The sequence below is a fragment of the Falco rusticolus genome, chromosome 10 (genome assembly GCF_015220075.1).
Source record: "Falco rusticolus isolate bFalRus1 chromosome 10, bFalRus1.pri, whole genome shotgun sequence".
Lineage (NCBI taxonomy): Eukaryota > Metazoa > Chordata > Aves > Falconiformes > Falconidae > Falco > Falco rusticolus.
The window spans coordinates 16313300-16332247 of NC_051196.1; the positions used below are offsets into that span (position 1 = coordinate 16313300).

Genomic DNA, 18948 nt, shown 5'->3' on the forward strand with positions numbered 1-18948 from the left:
TAAAGCTGGGGGAAGAAGGAAAGGGGGGCTGCTTGGAGTGAAGACGTTTGTCTTCTCATGTCACTGTTATGTGTGACAGAGCCCTGCTGTCCTGGGGATGGCTGAGCACCTGCCTGCCCCTGGGAAGGGGTGAAGGAATTCCTTGCTTGGCTTTGCTTGCATGTACAGCTTTTGCTTTACTTCTTAAACTGATTTTATCTCAACCCGTGAGTTTTCTCACTTCTACCCTTCCAATTCTCTCCACCATCCCACTGGGAGGGAAGTATGTGAGCGGCTGCGTGGGGCTTGGTTGCTGTCCAGGGTTAAAGCATGACAGAGGTCTAAGCAAAAATGGCATTACAACAGTAAGTCTTACCGGCCAAAGAAACCACTGACCCCACTATCAGGTAAGACTGAGATCGCTTCTGAGAGAGAACACACAAACGCAGTAACCTACCTTGCAGCCCAATCTGATATGAGAATATGTCTCGGTGTAAATTTTAAGCCTCTTGAGGAATAGGAGGCTTATGAAGAAAGCACTGCTGCAACCGTAACTCTTGCAGAGAAGGGTAGCCAGGCAAAAGGACACATTCCTATGTAATCATCTAACAAACCCCGGAACAAATCAGAACCACCCCTATCCCCAACATTTATAAACAGAAAATATTAAAAAAAATTTAAAATTCAGGCATCACCGATTTAGTTAGCTTTTGATGTCTGCTTGATAATTCTACTATTAGGGCCAGATCACTAGGTGTTTTAATGCACTTTGGCCTCACTGCCTCCCACGTGTTCACCAATACAAGTTAAAGCAGTATAAACACTGCTAGAACTGATACTATCATCTGGCTTTTGCCAGCAACCCATGTAACATCCAGCAGCCTTTAAGGATTAAAAGAACACAAAAGTAGTGGAAAGTTTCTTATGCTCCACCCCACGTTCCAGCCTGATTGTACTCAACAGCTCACCAGTGCACCAAGAAATAGGTGGGGGCTGTGGGTTTTGGGTGGTTGTGGCTTTTTTGTTTGTTTGTTTGGGTTTTTTGTTTTTTGTTTTTTGGTTTTTTTTAATCATTAGTTTCTTGATTCAATACACAATGTGATAGAAAAAGCTGATAAATAAAATTAAAAAAAAAAACCCAAACAGTACACTGAACAACTGGTTAAGCAATGCTGACAGTATTAACCAGACTGCCCAGTGATGGAGAGCAGTAAATTCCCACCGCAATCTGAGGGAGCCAAGTGCCACAACCACAGCAAACAAACCAGTTGCTGAAAGGAGCCTCTTCCAACCATCCTCACCTAACAGCCCCGACTCTCCACATCTCCCTCTCTTCTGCTCACTACCCAAGAGCACAAGCGAAGACATGCTTCACAAGAGCATCTGTCTACTTGTAGACATTTCCAGACAGAATATTTTGTTCACAAGACACACTCTCTGTCTGCAATATCACCCATGCAATTAAATCTCAGTAAGCATCCAGCAGGGCCCAGCCCCTGAGCTGGGGGGACAAATAAGCAATTCATTTTTACCCACTGTGGTCAAGTATGAGAGCAAAGGAGAAAAACTCTTTAGTCAAGCACTACTATCACCAAACACATTCTGCTGTTCTACAAATGTTAAAAAATCCCCAAGGCCACTCACTATTTATTCATCTTTTACAGGTTATTTAACTAAGGCAGGTATTTGTTTCCTCACTACAGCCAAAGGAAAAAAAAAAAAGTGAGAAATGAAAGAAGGTAGCTTTCTTGCTAGCTTTTGCCATAACACAACGCCGCTAGAGAAGCACAGCAACTGAAAAACAAAATCATTAGATTATGATGACCTCATTATTATGAGATATATATATATAATCACATAATTATGACCTCATAACAGTCCAAAGAGGACAATAATCCAGGGGTCAGCTTTGCCAAGGAAACCTTCTAAAGATCCTATTCCAAAAATCCCTTAGGGCTTACGACTTTCCGAATGCAATCCCAGCTCACGCTCCCAGCACTGTGACCTGATATGCCTTGCACCTGGTTTCCCAACATGTACAAGCACAGAATAGTTAACAAGTTTAAGAGACTTGGGGAAGTTTCAATAGTTGAAGGAATAGTATGCTGAGGAATGGTACAGATGGGCACCTTCTGCCAAAGATATTGTTCTACAGGTGACAGAATGCACCAAAGACGTTTACATCTCATAATTTCCATGTCTTTTCATAAGCCATATGCACCATACATCCATACTACTGGCCAAAATAAAGAGGCCAAGGAGCTGTCCTCCTCCTTTGGCAACTCGCTGTGGTCACCTCCAAAGGCCAGAGACCTGGCTAATAAAAGGATGGGTCATTTACACAGGATTCAAAAACTTCAAATACTTTGTGCAGCCACTAAAAGAGATACAGAACTAAAACTCATAAGTGAAACTGTATTTGTAAAAAATGATGGAAAGACATAACTGTCACCTACTCAAATAAAACCAGGGGGAAATCCGAGTACTACTGAAGCACAACATTGTTTAAGCTTTTTGACTTTTCACAAGTGCAATGAACCCTCTGCTTTCCTTCAGATCAGTGAGGGCGGAGGAAAAGAATAAGAAAATATTCTTAAATATACTGGTAATATTTGTGAAGAGAACCTTGTCCAGGTGCACAGACTGAGCTACCATCTGCTTTAGGCACAGTCACATCCGTAATAGATGATTCTACATACAATCAAGAGCTATATATACCATGAAGTGCTACAGTGCACAGAAAGTCATTTAGTGACTAAGCACTTCCGTCAACCAGCTTTTTTTTCCCAGGAGGTAACACTCAGTATAACTTGCACGAAAGCAACCCCTTTTAAAGTCTAAAAACTAATGGTAAACTTTCCTGTAGAAAAAACCTTAATAATAATGTCAACCAAAAATATATTTACTTACTATGTTCTCAATTCAGGTTACTTTGATAGAAAAATGAAAATACAGCCAGGAAAGAGTTAGTTACTCTGTTTCTGCTGGGTTTCTACCAAGTGCCCTTAACATCAACAATAATTTAAAATTAACTACGCAAGCCTTCTTAGGCAGATGCACAACAGTATGAAAAAGTGTTTAAATTACAGTCTGTGGATGAAGCTGCTTGGTACTTAACAACAGATCCCTCACAAAAACTTCTGAAACCTTTCCCATGAAAGAATGCAAACTAAGATTTCATTAAAAAATAGCTGATACTCCTAGCCTTGATTAGTACCTGGAACACTTGGTAATAAATGGCATCCACCAGTTCCTCTTGCCAAAATCTTTCCCTTTATACTTTTCATTAACTTAAAGGATGCAGTTGTTAACCCAAGAGCACAAAATTCTGTGAACTAAACAGCCTATATTGTAGATTTGAGCCAAAATGCATATTCTGAATTATGTATGCATACACATATAGAAATACACACTTTCATATATATATATATCTATAGCCACTTGTACTAACTAAAAGGCTACATTTAGAGTTGAATCCCTACAGTAGTTTGCCCATAAGTGTTGTAAGCAATTTACTATTGACGGAAGTGCCATAATCACAGACTTCCCAACTAATTTGATTTCAAAGCAGCATTCCTGGTGTCCACAGAAGCTTCTGGGTGGGACTCTACTACTCTTGCTTCCATCACTGCCTTCTGAACTTGCATCTTCAACACTAAACAAGTCAGTACAATGCCAGCCTGGTTCCATCCTCCTTGACGATGGCACAGAACAACGTTAATTAATCAATAGGGCCATCCCATTAATTTTTGGTTGCTTATTAGAGCATTACCTTTGAAAACTTTCAATACTGTCCTGCTTTCCTCACTGTGCATCTCTGAGTTGGGGGCTGCCATCAGCATGGGCAGCCTTGGACAGTTCCCCTTGCCTCCCCTGCTCAACCAAGAGGCGGGGCACAGCTGCTGCCACCCCCACAAAACTGCCCTCTGTTCGTCCCCTTCCCCAGCCTCTAAGGTAAAGGTGACGTGTCGTCAGGGATGCATCATGTCCATCTCAGTCATTAGCCATAATCAGTCCCCTGAAGACCACAGCTTGGAGATATAACCATAGGTTATGAAAAGCAATCTGTATTTTCATGAAAAAATACTGCTTACTCTGCAAGAGTGCTGGTCAAGGACCAACACTGCCAAGGACAGTGGTTGGGACAGATCTCGATCTCTTACCCAAAATGTCAAGTCACACGATGAGGGAAAGCTCTTGGTGCAGGCTTGTAACTAGAAAAAGGCACATTCCCAGCGGCTGCACAGTAACGTTTGTTTTTCAGCGCCTAGATATCATAAACTGGACACATGGAAACAGAGGAAAAACCCTGGTCCTGTGCTGGGGATGCTTAAATTGGCAACAAGGATGCTATGGCCCTCCTCTCTCTCCTAAATAAATTCGCGCTTCCTTCAGTAGCTCAATCAAATGGATTTTAAAAAGTTAAGATTTCTGTACCACCAGTGAACTGTTTACCCTGAGCTTTATAGTGACGAACTGAGAAACCCTTGGGTTTTTTGATACTGGGAATACTGTTGTGAAAAACACGATTACTAGATATGATCATACATAGCAGGAATGATTTCTTCATCCTTGCATACCCAGACTCTTCAGAGGTGAATGCACAGATTCTTTGTCTTCACACAGAGAAATACTAGTTGTGCATGTCATGGTGGTATGGCAGGCTGCAGTCACAAGAGCACTAATTTGACACTACAAAACAAAGATACAAGGAATTAAATAATTAGAGCCTTAATGACAGAGCACAATGCATGTCTCCTTTGATAATCTCTTGAACTCTGAAGGTAAAAGCAGAGTTGAAACCTGCATACAAGATATGCAGTAACTGAAAGGTTCAAAGTGTAGTTAAACACATTATAGTTCCATAGTATTTCAACATCTTAAAAGATTACTCTGCTAAAGCAAAAACTTCTGTCTCTGTTGTCTGGGCTGCTTCTGCTTTTCTTTGTCTCACTTCCAGCTGTTATTTTCTCACCTCCTCTGCCAGCCTCCCCTTGACTCACTGCATTTCTGGGTAGCTGCAGTTTTCCTCACTGTACTACTGCTCATGCAAAGGAACAGTTTGATAACAGCTGAAGAAACAAAGAATTAAGTACTTACCACATTTTTTCCCTATTCTGCAAATTAATTTTTTTGAGATTTTTTCTCTATACATGATAGATTAAGTCCAATGACTGGGAAACAAATTTTGCTTAAAAATTTCCACATTTTTTTCAAGAGCATTTGGAATTCACCCTTGCCACTTGCTTTCAGCCTCTGTCTCAATTTTCATCCTGCTGTATCATCAGTCTTGTCAGTTAAGAAAACATCGAGATAACTACAAACTCAGAAGCGTTTGCAGCAGACTACAAATCAGCTAAAGGCATGACTTAGCTGCTCTGTCTCTGTAGGCTGGAGGGACCAGTATTAAGGACAGAAGAAGAAATAATAATGACAAAGAAAGAAATGAAGATGATATTTATCACCAAGGAGTGCTCTAGGATATATGAAACAGAAATGCAAATTGCAATTCATGATCACGGATACATACATCCAAATCTCAATGTAGCCCTACTCCTTTAGAAGAGGGAGATTTCCCTGAAGGATAAACAAATGATAAGCTGCCTAGGTAGGGATCTTGAAAACACATTTTATCAAAGCAAATCTTTTCTAGTCACTGAAGTTGATGCTGAATTAATGCACTTGGTCTTCTAAAGGGATTATCACTTGCTTGAAAACAAACACAAAAATTCTACAGTAAAATCATCTTGGTTTATGTTTTTGGTGGATTATTAAAATAGCACAGAGGTATGCATATAGATTTTAAATTTTATTTTATTTTCCCATATATTTTCATTATTAAGGATTACTCCCACAGGTTACTGGCATTATCATACAGAAAACCCCAAAACCTTATTTTTTATTTATATATTTATGTATATATGCCCCATGGTAAACAACCAGCAGCATTTTGCTGAGTTTATTTTATATTGCACTAGTGAACAGACCACGTCCTGACCCCATGAATGTCAAAAGAGGTTTTAATACTGCTTTCAGTCTACTTCAGATTATTCTAAAAGGAGTTGGTCTATATTTACATGATGGTGGCAAAGAAAGTGCTAATTGTTTTAATTCACTCCCCACATAGGCTGAATCTGGACTGTGATTTGCAGCCTAGCCTGATTTGAGCAAAGTGGTAAGAATTTACTAAAAAAACCTTATTAATCAATACCAATTTAAGATGCCTTTCCATGAGCATAACATCAGCATTTTGTTTAGGGTTCACTCAAACAGTTAATAGTTATAGATCATCTTAGAATACAAGGCAATTTTTTTAGCCCCTAATTGCACCATTTCACATCACTTGGGTGTCTAATTAGCTATATAACTTAGTACTAAAATTATTACTGGCCAGTTTTGAATGTACCTTAATATGATGATCAAAAAAATTAATATCCAATTAAGATACATTGGATCTGACTCTTCTATGCCTTGAAGTTTGACCATATAACTTAACATTTCACCTTCATATTCAACTTGTGTAGCTATCCATGGCATAAGCTGCAAGGCAGAACAGAATCAGGCTTGGTTTATTACATTACATTAAACGTTCTTATTTCTATTACACATTCTTTCATTGATGTCAGGCCACGCTGCAAGGAGGAGATTTTAGTACTACTTTTAAGCTACTGAACAGATTTTAAACCAGGGTCAAACTATACTTTCAATATCCTAGAATGTGCTAGTTGCAACCACAATGTTATTTTTTTAAAGTTAGTTTACAAGTTAAATAAATAATAAACCTTTGGCTCATTCCCTGGTAAGCCTTGTATGCTACAGCAGTATTTACTATGACAGGAAGCAAGAAGCAGATCTCAAACGTGTCTATCCAAAATACACCGCATTATGCCAGTGAAAAACTGCCAAAACAAGGGTGGTGCCCGCAGATTCAAACACCAAGTTGGACCTAATACCTGTAGCGACCTCTGCCTCAGTTACGAGGATGCTTTGCTGACTCAATGGGGTTTTTTTTCCAAAATTTTTCAGCCAGCCAAGCCTTGGTTTCCATACAACTTCAATCCTTCACCTTCCCAAAAGACTAAGCAGAGATATGTACAAACTCTCCGCAGAAATCACGAGATGAGCTCCTGTTCTCCACTCTTCAAGCCTGCTTTTACTGTCAGGCACTCTTGAACGCACTGTAACAAGGATGAAATTATACATAAGGAACCCACTAAGCAGAATACAAATCATGGCATGAAATTGGTTCCTGCAAAGACAAAAATCTAACGCCTAATCGGCAATGTTTTCTGTATTTCCAACAGGAGGTGGCTTTCTATGATTGATTAACTGATTTTCAATAAGCTAGCTGCCTGTTCCGGTATATTGAAAATAAATTAAAAAAAAGCTTTAGCTCCCGAACTGAAGGGAATGTGTAGCTTTTTGAAGGAGTGTCAATAGAATCTTTGTGCTTCAATTATTTTCTGTTGACATCACACAGCAGAACTTTGAGAGGCCTCAACACAATTGTCTAAATGAAAATAACCGCAATGAAATCTGCCCGACTAACAGAAACAGCGCTGCTGAAATAATCTGCCCAAGTCTGACATTATAAAAATGCGGTTTACATTGATTTTAGCAGTGCTACTCATCACATACTCCATGTTGCTGATAAAAATGTATCTTCATAAAGTGCTCAGACATATTCCTCTTCTCCACTACACTTCTTATAGTACATATATTGACAAGCGATGATATGGAATCAGGCCACTAATGAGGTATAAACCAGACTCATTATTTGTTTTGTTTACTTTTTAAACTCCATTAGTCCTCCATAATGTCCAAGTCAGCATTTACATTTTGTACCTCTCTCTTTGAAAATATCATCTATGGAAATACACCAAAGCATCTATTTCACCCAGTCCTGTGAGGTACGCCCTGAATTGAATTGAGTTGGATGGATTTACATTTTTCCCTGAAGTAGAGACTTTGTAGCATAGCACATGACAGATACAACAGAGGGGAAGAGACATTTAGGTCAGACCCCTACCACAGCTCAGATCAAATCTCCATATGCAACAAAGATGACCTTAGCTCCTAAGTGCTTCCTGAAAGATTCATAGCAAATAACCTATGCCAGTACTTCATTGGAGAATGTTACGAAGCTCTGAAATATTCCAGCAGATGTTTTGCAGAGACAGAGAATCTACAGATAAAGCTAGAGTGTGGCTTTGTCACTGAACAGGGACCTCCTCTTTTCTTAGCAACTACAACTTAATCTGTATTCTCCTACTAGAAGGATTGCAATAAGGCTCTATATAATGAAAGAACAATTAAGTCACTTATGTTAAGTGCAAAAAGTCACAATTTGATAATGATCCACTAATTTCAGCAAAATAAGACACTAATCACCCACAGAAATCAAATTTGCACTGGTAATGCGGTGACTGGGCCATGCTGAAGCAATTCAGAGATGTTCATTAACTCTGCTTCCATATGCTACCAACTCACAGCGTGTTTCTGGCTGAGATGCTCTGAGGCTGGGAGGAGATTTCGTTACCTCTTGTCTGATTTCTGTCATGTCACTCTGTACCAGGAAAGGCAGATTCTGGATTCACAAATCAAGCTTATTTTATGGGTTTCCAGCCAGACAAGTACTCCCGTCCGGCAATCAAAAAGAAATCAGGTGCTTGCTGAAGCTAACCACCAGTATTGAACCTGCTACAATTAAATTTAATTAACAGTTAAGAGAAATTAAAATGCTAACCACTGGCCTATCGCTGCCTTAGCTGTGCCAGAGCGACAACAGCTATACGTGCCATACATTACCCAACCCACACAGCAAAGGGCTGCCCACACAAACCGCCTCTCACACAGCAACTAACTCCCCCAAAACTTGCTGCTATTCAGAAACTGATGATGCTCAAGTTGAATTATTTTTATCTTTTTCGACAACACTGTCTATGCCCCAAATAAATGTTGGTCATAAAATACAATGGATTTTTTTTTCCTCGTTGAAAGAATTATCTGGGAAAACAGCGCATCTATAACAATAATGATTGATACCCAACAGCTACTTAATCCCATGAAACTCACCTGGAGCCTCCGAAGGAAAATGCGATCCCGTGTGCTTCGCTCACACCACCAGGTGGCAGCAGCAGCCCAGCTAACCGGCCCAGCAGCCGCCAGCTGCGGGAGCCGCTTCCTGCCCTTCCTCCTGCCACTCAGCACTACCCCGAGCTTTTTTTAATTCGCCAGCACTTCAATTCGGTGTCAGACTAACCATGTATAATAATAAGAACAACCACAGCTATTCCTGTTTAATGAGAGAGTCCAAAGATTAGGTCAAATCTAAACAGCTCCCGAGAATCCATGAACAATCGCTTCCAACCTTGCAAATCCTGCTCTCGCTGTGCAGAAGGCATAGCTGCCTCATGCAGGCTGTCTGCTGGGTTCACTCCTGCAAACCACCTCCCCTTCTGTTCAGACAGGTGACAGTGTGGCCCTGAATCTCCCAGTACCTGTAGGCCACTCGATAATTTTCTGCTACCACAGGACACCATTACTGTTTTATATCTTCATGGAACTTGCTTATGAAACAATGCTACATGCCCTCATGTAATCGCACACAACACACTTCTACCAAATGCTGCATCTATGCTCAAAACCAGAGGACACCTGGGAAAGCAGAAAAAGAAGGTGTTTTTGATGACCTGAGATCAATAGTGTATTCCAGGACTGTACTTCGAAAGCTAGATCAGAAAGGATGCTTATATTCCTCAGCTTTCAATGGGTTTTCCATGTGAGTTAGGACCCAATAATCTTGTTTTACCAATTATTTTGTTTAAGTTTGATCAAGAAGCAGACGTGGCTTGGTGTACTGAAATTAATTCCCATTGCAAACACAAATATAGTCGCAAGCATCACACCAGATTCTGATGCTGTAAATCCAAAAGCAGTCTGGCCTCACCAGTATCCCATTTGGAATTACAATAAGGTAGGCAACAATCATAGTCATTGATCTCCACCTGCTTTTCAGACCTACTTACAGGATGATCCTGAGCACTGAGTGACTTAAGACTGCCAGTAACTTCCACCTCCACAAAGATCAACAGGGCACTCCTTCCCTAGCAGCCATGCTTCTGGCTTGCATGGATTAACTCACTGAGCAAATCAAGAAACATTTTATATGACCCTAAAGCAGACCTTTAATAATTTGCACTGTAGCTACTACTCTCTGCTAAGATTCTTCTGTTAAATGAGCTGAATCTGCACCCATATCTCTTTCCACATCAGCTACTTTAGAGACAGCATAAACACCCAGGTCTCAGGAGTTATCAGTCCTTCCTGACCTGAACTAGAGAAACCATTTTAGCAAAACACACCACCTGATTATTTCAAACCAGCTATCTCACAGACAACCTCTCTCCTGCGTGTTGCTTCACCTACAAGATCTTCACCAATTCAGATGCACATGATAAACCACAAAACCCTGCCAGTTCCACACAACACAATGACCTAGAAAAGAGCTCGGACCTCACCCCCCTCCAGAAGGAATGCCTACCTGAAGCCTCCCACTTCTTCCAGCACAAGCCCCCCCTCCCCCACTTTCCTGCTGTGGAGATACACTGGGAAGCAGAAGGGAGGCAGCCCACTTCCATGTGCAGCTCCTTAAGGCTGATTAACAACAGCAGCCAGTCCCACCCAGCTTAATCAGGAAGAGCTGTTAGCTGGCTGGGAGGGAAAGAGAAGAAGCCAGCTGCAAAATGTTAAGGCTGGTCCACTAACCAAGGGAGTGGTTGAAGCATTAACACTTTATCAAAAGTCTTATCCCAAGACTGGGGAAAAAAAATGTGACTGAAGACAACAGAAGGTGGTGGAAAGAAAAGGAGGAAAGGGAATTTTATTTTCTTGCTTTCCACCCATCACTGTGGACTTCCAGAACTGAGCACGTTCATTCTTAGGATGTAAAGGATTTATCTTGTGGTAGGTAAAACCAGTTACCATCTTCTTGTCAGAAGAACAGCTGTTTAAATGCAAGTTACACACCAGGACTTCTTGTCTCAACTTGCTTTGGGCTTTAAAACCACTTCCAGTACTGTCTGCAATTTTATTCATAAAGCTAAATTATGACTTTAACTGCAAGATATATTCTGGCTCCATCAGAATTTAAAATAAGAAATCAGAACATGAAATTACCCACTGACTCCAGCTGTAATATACTTGTTATTTCACACTTTCACCTGCACTCATTGCCAATTCAGTTCAAACATGACAACTTGAAAATTGGTTTTAATCACAACTAATACGTGGAGGTGTCCCCCCACTCCCTTTTTTGTTCCTTATATCTCATCAGCACCAAAACCAGTGATGTGTAGAGTGGTGGAAGGAGAGTCAATTACCTCCTGAAGGTACTCCAAAGCACCACACATCTGAGCAACAGGCAGCAAGCTCTGCAAAACAAAACCAGATACCAAGAAACCCAAAACACACTTTGATCTCAACTATTCTTCTGGGCATTCAGCCCCAGGCCTAACACTGCAGCTATTCACAGCATCCACTAATACTTCTACACCATTCCTCAGAAGGAGGACTAACATTTTCCTTTCAGTTTCTAACCAGCCGGCCCTCCCCATAAAAAGACCATGTAAGTAGGGGTTTGCTCTGTGTTCAAAACAGTAAAATTTGCAAAGCTAAACACTAAGTCAACCTGCTGCACACAGCAATACAGTAGCTCTAGTTCTCTAGAAAAGAAGCTATCTTTAAACTGCAGTAGCAATGTGAACTGCATAAATTAGCATAATTGCAGCCTTCACAGAGAGTTCTCCGTTGACTGTGTTACATGGTACGAATTAATACTCTGCAGATTCCTTGCTTCTACTAACACGGTCAATCATGCGATTCATGGGGCTTAAAATCCTCTTTTTCAGCACTCCAAAAACCTCAACGGCCATTTTTACACTTCTTTCTTCCTTTTCAGAGCAGAACTATTGAAGGCTTGGAGTTTCATTACATATCTCCCAAGGTCTTCATGTGTAACTGGTGGTTATGAGGCTTCGTAATGGCAGGACATCCTACTATTTTCTCCGCTGGTGATCTTCTCCTTGTGGGCAGATGGCATCAAAGTGGAGTGCAGATGGTAACCCACAGCCCACAACTCCTCATTATAATTTGAAATAGTGTATGTGCAGCTTTTCAGTTCTTCTCTTTAAATCCTCTTCAGCATTAGAAGATAAATTGCTTTTTTCAGAAGGCACAGTCAAAAGCAATGATACCTGTCTATAGCTGAGAACCTTCCTCTAACAGAAGCAATGATGTGCCTTCTATCTTCACAAGTTTTAATAAAATCTATAAATAGTTAGTGGAAAGGATTTTATATCAAGTATCTCTTACTTTAATTCTACTTTAAGAAAAAAATAAGGAAAAAGGAGATCATATCGAGGCATGAAGGCTTAGGAGCCACACAGTTAGCTATTTAAGGTCATTTCATGGCTCCAGGTATCACTTTACCTGAGCTGCTTGGAATTATAATGGATTTATCTCTGCAGAACACCTGTGAGACAAGGCAGTTGCTGCAGACCAACTGCAGCGGGAAGTGACTCATCTGAAGCTGCACTGATGGCCAGTGGGTCTTGACGGCTCACACACTCACCACTCCATCCTCCCTCCCCTCTGACGACTGAAACCCTTCCTGACAGGGAGGCACAGCTCAAAAGGAAGGTGCCAGAAAAGCTAGTCTTACCATTTTTTCAAGCTTTTTCACAGCATGTCCAGTCTGGTGGAACTGGCTTTCCTAACCTTCTGACCAGTTGGAAAAGTCCTAAAAACATCGAGCTAAAAATACATGTGGTGGAAAATAGCAAGGAATGAAATAATAAGCATTAGAGATCAAGCCTCGATCCCTGAAAAGTTTGTATTAACCAATGGAAAAGGATTAAAAGAAATAAACTTATCCCTTAGTTATAAAAAGAAAACAAACAATACTTAAAACACTCAAGTGACATGGCTGATGAGGATTTACTAGCTTGCAGTCAGCTCTCACACAGCATAAATTAAAACCTGGCGAATTTGCTCCCGTTCCAGGAGCCTAGAGTCAGACTTGATAAACACAAATAGCATCAATTGTTGGAAGTTTTGACCTAGTGCCTGACAACCAATTCCTAAACCACACTACCTCAGCTGTAAAGGAACCTTCTGAACTGCCTCACAAAATGGTTTCTTGTCTATTTAAAGGATGGATACATGTTGCTTAATATATTTACTGCCTTTAAGAGTAATCATCAGCAAGCCTTTTCCTCAAATGGATAAAATTATTTGCATATTATACATCAAAAACATTCAGATATTGAGCCCAGTTATGGTACACATACACTACAATGTAAATGATTTGCCCATACAATACAGGGCTATAATCTACCACAGCATGCAGGAATGCTAATGATCTTACACATGGACAACACAGGATGAAATAATGAAGTGTTTTATCACTGAGGGCAATTCATCTTGTCTACATTCATGGAAGATGATTATAGGACATCATCTTCTTAGTGGCTTTCCTTTCACAACAAAAATGACAGTAATCAGTTTTCATTAGGGAAGAACTGTCCTTTCTGTTGTACCAATGTGACTTTCATGTCCTATACACTAAATACAACACTGAAGTCAATTGAGTAACTACATAGTATGTTCTAACACAAAGGTTTATAAAGAATAGAAATGCTTAAACTTCATACACAATATTTAAGGATTTACACATGTCAGAAGAACTTAACAGATAAGTTTTCTCTATAGCTTAATGACTTGTGCTTGAAACTAGTAAGGGTCTTCAGAACTGACCATTTGAAACTGCTGTTCCTTAAGCTCGAGTCATGACTTGAGAGAATAAAACATTTCCAGAGGAAGAGAAAGCTCCACCATAACTGCCTTAAGGAAGAAAAGTCCATCCTCACCGCACAATACACTACGGTTAGTTCAAAGGCAGAGCTCTTTGGCACACGAGGCCCATTGCCCGTGGAAAGACAAGAGAATTTTGGCAGAAGATGAAATACTGTGCCTGCATTTCTGATGCAGTAATGACTCTGTGTGACTCTATCACATGTCTGCTCCTCTGCGAGAAGCTGAATCTGCCTGTGACAAGGTCAATTTTGAGAAGGGTTGGTATTAAAAGATTATGGTCCCTCCATCCTCTCACTGAGGCTATGCTAATTATTTCAGGGGAGCAAAGGAATTATTTGATCCTCCAACTCTCCCTTCCCTCACAAGGTGACTCCATCTGCCAGCACAGCACCCAGAGGAACGGCATGGCACGTCCTAATTCCATAATTGTGGCATTAGCCATTTTCAACCTTGAAATTTAACCCTAAGAAATTGAGTATGCAGTAATCCACGTAATCCAGGCCTCTACACCTGTCCCTCGTCCAACTAATCTCGCCATCCTTCATCATGTCACATCTTAATTCAGAGTCCTATCTGCTAAGGTCAGCGTAAGTGGATGCTCAGGAAATCGCAACAAGTACTTGTCACACAGTAACACCAATTATTTCCTCTGTGAACTCTGCGAGACACAGAAATATCAACAGAGAGCAAAGCCCTTCCCTGGCGACGCATAAATGATCTCTACAAATGTTCCAGGAAGCAGTGAAGAGACAGAATAAATAAATAAATAAACGCAGCACAGTCCTGGATAATGCGATCTGCTGGTATTAAGTTTTCTCCTGAAGGAGTTAAGTATATACCAGCTGCTCTACATTAAACCGAGCTGGCATTTTAAATCATGCAAATTAGCTGAGCTACCATCCGTTTCAGCCCAGCATTTAACACTATTGCTGTAAATGATGCAAAGTACTGGCCAAACCAAGCCCTGCCATTTCAGCTGCTGTCAGAGAAGAAAGAAGGAGGGAGGGTAATGGCACCGAGTGATGCTGCAGCTATTCACAAGATGGTTTACAAGAGACTCCTTCTACCACAGGTATTGTTTGCATGACTGAAACGTGCACATGTGCATGGGAAGCCTGAGGCTTTTAATTGTTGAAAATCCATTTATATAAACTGAGAAGAAGCGCAGCAAAATTTTCTAAAATTACATTATTTGCCGTGGAACACTTACATTTAAAATCTCTCTTTGCTTAATGCTGTATAATAAACGCTGAGTGAATGTGACGGGCCATCAGCTCAGAAATGCTGACACTGCAGTGTACGGGGAGCCGAGGGTGGCATCAGTCCCCACCATAATGTCTCACACCAACAGGCATTTCTTACACTATGAAGATAATAGATAAAAATATGCGTTTGTTCAATGCAAACCCCTTTTCTGCTGAATCTCAGAGAGCTCAGGAGGCAATAGAGGACTAAACCTTATCTAGTTCAGGTTGACGTAGCCAAGAGATTAAGTTTCAGCACAAATCTGAAACTGCAATAGGAGAGTAAAGGATCTGCTATTAAGTAGTCTAGGAGCTTTAAAGACTGGTTTTTTGATTTCAGGTTCTCTCATATGCTTTTTTTGCTCCCCTCCCCTCTTCTTTTTTTCTCCTTTTTCAAGTGCCTACTGCAGAGAGTAACCTTGCTCAACAAGGGGCAGCTGGAACTGATTCTCAAGTTAAAAATAAGGTACAGCTGCCTTGCTATCCAACCTGCCAAACCAAACCGCCGGTGGTATGACATCCCACTGCCCAATACTGTGTGTGCACCAGAAATCACTCGATGCGGTCCAGGTGAAAGGCCAAAAGGCTATCTCTTTCAGGCAACCAAAATTAAAATCTTCATTGCTGCAGTGAGGGAAGTTTGGATCCGACTGCTTGGAAACAGGATCCCAGGCAACGGCTGCTCTTCCCTCTTGAAAAGCAGAAAGTGGTTTTGTTTTGTAAATTAAAGCAAATTCATTAGAATTCCCCTGGTGAGGTTGTGTAGGGATAAATGGGATGCCGCTGCCTCTGCTTTCCAGCTCCATGCTAGAGGATAGCACCTTTTTGCCAGCTTTCCTTGGCAGTACTTGTTTGGTATGTTACCCTGGAGGATCAGACCCCTGTGTGCTCCAGAGCCCATCCCGGAGGAGTAAGATGCAGCAATGCTGAAAATACTGCTTCCCAAAATAATCCATCCCAGTTAAGCCACGAAGTCTGGAATACATATGGCTGTCCTGAGAAGCAGACTGACCCATGGTTTTTGAGCAAGAAACGCGTTTCTAAGCTATTGCTTCAAATAGCTAATACACATTTGATCTTGAAACACACATGACATTTTTAAAATTAGTTTTGAAGACTTAAATATCCGTAAGATTCTTTGAAATGAAGAACAGTTTATAACTGAATCAAATCTGTCTTACCAGACCAATCCATTAATTATGGTGTCTACCAGCTATCATCAAAGTTGCGTACTGATCTTTGTGGATGCAAATGTGTCCTCTACAACTGCTCCAGGTATTTAACCTCTGACACACACATACACATCCCGGTCTCAGATTAGATTTCTCTGAGGAAATACAACTTTTCATCATGCTACATTAGCTTAAGGAGGATTTCTGACTCCAAAAGACATGACACAAATCTTTTTATCGGCTTGATTTTACAATACTATGCCTGATAGTTCCGTATCTGCCAGAAGAAACAGACTTGCTAGACCCCTTGTACAAGTTGATTAGAAATTACTTCCTGGTAATTAGTGTCATAATCTGAGAAACAGCCAAAATAGATATGACGTGGAAAGACAGCTGTTACAGTCTTTTAGAACTACTTATACAAAAGCAGTATTTAGCTTATTGGTACTAAAGTTACCTGTAGTTTCTAACAGTGGACATGGCTAAAGAAAAAGGAATCCACTTCTAGATATTTGTTTCAAGATATACAAGTGTAATGAAGTCTCAGTATCCATGCTCACCATAAAATGTCACACAAGCTAGACCAGCAACACAAAATCCTACTGTGGTATTAATTTTGTTCTACCAATGGGCAAGTATATGGAATTAATAGATGGTAAAAATACCATATAAAAATAATTTCTGGTCAGCACTTGTAGTAGAATATAGGTGATCTTATCAGGGAAGATTCATCTCATCACATGAAACAAAAAGGTATTACTAAAACAGTCTTCACCACTGAGAACATTTCTCTATTGTCCAAATGACAGATCTACCCTCAAATGGGTTACAAGGAGGCAGAGATGCCAGGAAAAATTACAGATCCTCACATGTTGTGGCAACCACACTCAAAATCCCCTTAGTTTGAAGAAAAGCCTCTAAAGAGCTCCATGACAGTCACATAATACATAAAATTACAATTCCAGCCTGTCGCACACCTCTTCCACTTCTCCCAAGAGCAAAGCATGGGTGTCCTCAGATAGCCATCCTAGAAAATTTTCTTCCTATGCAAGTCTAAAAAATGTAGTTGCCTATTAGCAAAAAGGCCTTGTCAGCTTCTACAGCGTTACTACGGAGACAAGGAAGTACATGGACATGATTGAGGAAGTCAGTTGAGGGCTTCTGTTTGGAGAAAGTATAGCAGATCAACAAGATCTCAGCACCGACAACAGCTAATTCTGCCTGTCAAAGGTTGGTTTAGGTTTTGGGGGGATTTTGTTTGGCTGTTTATTTATTTATTTGTTTGTTTATTTAATGAGAAAGCCTGGATGTGTATAACTAAGTAACATTGTTGTCAGGCAGGCGAGACCAACATCTGTGGGTTTCTCCAAGGCAGCTTTACAGCCCAGTCCTCTATGCCCCTGGGACCATCACATCTAAGAACCCATCCTTCTCCCACCCAAGGCATGGAGGGAACAGCACATCAAGTACCTCAGCCTCCACTCCTGTAAGCTTCTGGAGCTCGAAGGAACAACTAACAGTATTTACAAGTCTTATGAAGAGGCAGACTTCCACTTTAAAAGGAAACGCTGATGAATCCATCAACTTACTGCCCAAGAGTTCATGTTTCACAGACTCCGGACCATGTTTTCTCGTCAGGCATAGCACTAGTGCTACCAACCCAGCTCCTGCTAATCCCTAGCTCCTTGGTCTCTGCAGTCCATAGGTGTTCCTTCTTGTATGTATAAAATAAAATCTCAACAACTACTATTGGAAAGCAGCACATGGACTCTCTTTACAGCTACTAGTTCCTCCACTAAAGCCTTGCTACTGTCTGATACCTACAGGCAATTCTGAAATCTACACCACAAACATGAACTCACTACTACACACTTTTGTATTATACCACGGTGGTCATTACATAAAAGACAAGACAGAAGAAATGGACCAATATTAGTGACAGAACAGGTAAAATATGAAGATTTAGGGACTCTTTCCAACTATGACAGAGATAATATGGCAACTTCTAACCATAGCTGTAGAGAAAGAACCCACACAAGCTGAGACTGCAAAGAGGATGTAAGAAAACTTTCAAGACAAGGGACAGACACAGGGTAAAATTTAAGAGGCCATGGGAGTAAACAAGACATTGTCAAAATATGATGGTATTATGGTCCAAAACTGAACACACACAGGGGAAAAAGTCCTGGTAAAAGTGTATTTTGAAATCCAGAAGTTAGATATTTTTTCCTTTCATGTATTGTTTTCCCACACATTGCTTCCAATTCTAAAATAATCCAAAAGTAAATTGAAAAATAATCCAAGGATAACACACCTAAAAATACTTTCAAGAGGAAAAAAAAGGTGGAATCAGAGTAAAACTTCAGATCTCAGCCTGTTTTAAAATAAGTGACCTGTTTTCTCAATTATTTGTTTTGATAAATGGTTTATTTGTTTTAAGTTTTAGCCGTTATTTCCATGCCTATGCTTTGCAAAACTGAAGAAACTGAGAATGTTTCCACAAACTATTTCAGAAAAAAACAATTTCCAGATAAAATTAGAGGCATACAAGTAAGTGCCAAGTGTTTGACTGAATTCCAGTTCTTGGTGAATGGAAAACCAGCAGCTTCCTGTTACAAAATGTACCAACAGTTCATGTCTAATAATACACATAAAATCTGACCATTTATATACTTCAA

At 40.4% G+C, this 18948-nt stretch overlaps 1 protein-coding gene across 8 annotated transcripts in view; it reads right to left on the bottom strand.

Annotated features, from left to right (window-relative positions):
* Window positions 1-18948, bottom strand: part of NAV2 (neuron navigator 2) — a 223392-nt gene that overhangs the window by 197215 nt on the left and 7229 nt on the right. The gene's annotated exons all lie outside the window — the stretch shown is intronic.